Source organism: Aristolochia californica, unplaced genomic scaffold (assembly GCF_029961685.1).
Source record: "Aristolochia californica isolate CCGP_79_NKW_82.1479 unplaced genomic scaffold, dmAriCali1.0.hap1 SCAF_8, whole genome shotgun sequence".
Classification (NCBI taxonomy): domain Eukaryota; kingdom Viridiplantae; phylum Streptophyta; class Magnoliopsida; order Piperales; family Aristolochiaceae; genus Aristolochia; species Aristolochia californica.
In genome coordinates, this window is record NW_027182279.1 from 35,657,682 (window position 1) to 35,660,977 (window position 3,296).

General features: G+C 41.2%; 1 pseudogene; it reads left to right on the forward strand.

Annotated features, from left to right (window-relative positions):
* The first annotated feature begins 1,218 nt into the window (after positions 1-1,218).
* On the forward strand, positions 1,219-3,038 carry LOC137938431 (uncharacterized; annotated as a pseudogene).
* The last annotated feature ends 258 nt before the right edge of the window (positions 3,039-3,296 follow it).

A 3,296-nucleotide genomic window follows, 5' to 3' on the forward strand; every position in this document is an offset into this window, starting at 1 on the left:
ATTAAGAAGACTCCAGGTTGTCGTATGATTGAGGTGGATGGCGTGATTCATGAGTTCTTTGCTGAAGAGAGTGACCATTCTCTGTCCAAAGACATATATGATACAATTGAAGAAAAGGTTCAGAGGATAAAGAAGGTTTTGTTCCTAACACATCAGAGGCAAGATTAGATACAGAGGATGAAGAGTACCTTGCAATGAATTTTAGTGTTGTGTTATGGTCCCTAGTCATGGATCGAGTAACTCGGCGTGGGATTTGAGAATCCAGCACTGTAAGTGAGTTGCTGGCCTTGGTAAGGAAGAAGAAAAATCCTTTCTTGTGCTGAACTCGGATTGGAAGAAAGGGGATCTCTTTATGAGGTTAATCTGCTGTCTTAGGGTAAGGGCAGAGAGCCCTTACTGCTACTGCTCAGATAGGAGAAGAAAGCCTCCTCTTTTGGTCACAAAAAAGAGGGTTTGGAACCCTCTTGGTTGCTGCTCGTGATAGGGCTGAAAAACTCCTACCTTGTATAACTTTTGGATCACATATTAGAGGATCCTGATCTTCTTCTTCCTGGTCTTGATGCTTCAATTCCTTGCACCAGTGCTGCTCGTGATAAGAGGATGGAGAATCCTCACTTCTTGCTCGGAAAGGAGGGTAGAATCCCTCTCTTGCTGCTGATGATGAAAAGGAGGCTGAAGCCTCTCTTTGAACTCGGAAAAGGGACAACAACTCCCTTTCTCTTCCTCGAAAAATAGTAATCAACGATGAGAGAAAGATATTCAGATTCTAAGGGAACCTGGACCTAGAGCTCATCAAGGAGACCTCCAAACCCTAGAATCGTCAAGGAGAACTCCAAACCCTGTTTACCCAATTCAATGCTTGCCCTTTTCTCATTCCTTTGCCCCCTAAGTAGGATCGACGTCCCCCCTAGTTTTAGGGTTAAATATTACAATTTTGCCTCTATGGCAATTTAACTTAAATAATGATTGAAAAACGAATTTAAAATGATGTGGAAATAAAACTATTAACTCTATAACTCAGTGCACCTCCGTTGTATCACTCGGTTAGATATTGAGTCCACAACATGTTGCCGCGTCGGTGGCCGGGAGTCAGTTGCTCAGTTGGAACAATGAATTCTTCATCCAGGATTGGGACTTCAATTCTGTTTTCCAAAATAATTAGAAACTATTGGACTCCACAACCATTGTTGCTGAGTTGCTTGTGGATTTCACAAGGATATGCTGGTGGGTGCTGCTAAGGCCATTGTTCAATCTAAACTTATAGGCATGGAGGTTCCCTTCGTTGTTGCTACTTTGGTCAACATACAATCAATTCTTGAAGAGGGTAAAATGGGGGACTTGTATGGTGCACATATTTATCAGAGTACCTTGATAGCAAGGGAGCACAGGAACCAACACAATTTTTCAACCCAAAAATTTTACCGTGATATTTGGTTAATTAATACGTGTATTGTGAATTCTCCTACTCAATCAGCCATGGAAACTTTAAATTCCAACTGCAAAAAGGAAGGTAAGTCCCTTGTAGTGGCTGGATGTGTGTCTCAAGGAAGTAGAGACTTGAAGGAGACTGAAGGGATTAGTATAATTGGAGTGAAACAAATAGATCGTGTTGTTGAAGTAATTGAGAAGACACTCAAGGGTCATGCAGTAAGACTCTCGACTAGGAAGACATTGCCAACACTTGATTTTCCAAAGGTGAGAAAGAACAAATTTACTGAGGTTCTTCCAATTAATGTTGGTTGTTTAGGTGCTTGCACTTATTGCAAGACACAACATGCTCGTGGGCTTCTAGGGAGCTACACAGTGGACGGTATTGTGGACTGTGTGAAATTTGTCATACAGGATGGTGTTAAGTAGATATAGATAAGTAGTGAGAACACTGGTGCCTATGGCCGTGACATTGGAGTTCATCTTCCCATTTTGTTATATGCAATTCTTGCGGAGTTTCCTCATGATCAAAGTACCATGTTTCGCATTGGAATGACTAATCCTCCTTTTCTTCTTTTGCACTTGAAAGAGATTACTAGTGTTTTACTACATCCATGTGTCTATTCATTTTTGCATGTGCCTGTGCAGTCAGGGAGTGATTCGGTCCGAGTGCAATGAATAGGGAATACATTGTAAGAAAGTTTAGAACAGTGGTAGACACACTATATCAACTTGTACCTAGGATTCAGATTGCAGCTGATATAATGTGCGGTTTTCCTGGTGAAGTAGATGAAGATTTTGCTCAAATTATCAATCTTTTCAAGGAATACAAGTTTCCACTAGTTCACATTTCATAGTTCTATCCTAGACCGGGAACACCAGCTGCTAGGATGAAAAAGGTCCCTAGTCCAGAAGGATAGAAGTGGAGTCGTGAATTGACTTCTGTTTTTGAATCATTCGCTCCTTATCAAGGAATTGAAGTTCAAATTGAGAGAATATGGATTACTAAAATCATTGCAGATGGAATTAATTTGGTGGGCCACACTAAGGGTTATGTTCAGGTTCTTCCTGTTGCACCTGACATCATGCTTGGGACTTCAACAGAAGTAAAGATAACATATGTGGGAAGGTGGTCGGTCTTTGGTGAGGGGATTGGAAATAACTTATCATCCCAAATAAAAAGGGATATTGACCATGTGAGGTCCCATGTAAGTGAGGGATCTTCTTGTTCAGACACAAATGGCAATGGAACATGTAGTATAGACACGACACCTTGCAATTGTGAAGCTTCAAGCTTCTGTGGGGGATACCATTCTAATTGTGTACCGCTTGACAAATTCGATGATGTGTTTACGGAGATCAAACACTTGAAAGGTGGAAGATCTGGTGGAAAAGGTTTTATGGAGTCAGTTGGCTCAATGTTAAGGTTGAGGACAGGAACCTTGGGAGGGCTAAGGAAACATAAAAGAGGATTTCCTCTGGGTGGAACAAATTTTACTTTTTCAGGTGGAACATACTGCCAATGGGGGAACCAGAAGAGGGTTTCGGATATCGCAAACTCTCCGTCTATGGTGCTACATTGGAGTTCTTACACTGCTTGTGCTGTCTAATGGGCTGACACAGATGCAACGAATGCTACTTGGGAAGATGTGGAGACATTTCGGAAAGCATACGCTACCTTCGAGCTCGAGGACAAGCTATTTCTCCAGAGGGAGAATAATGTTATGGACTCAATAGTAGGACGAGTCATTCAGAGGCGCCATGGGTGAGTCATTGAGTTTTTTGCTTTTATTTTAATTTATATTTTAATTTATTATTAAGTGTAGTTGCAGTGGCATAATGATAATTTAATCCTCATGATCTCTTAT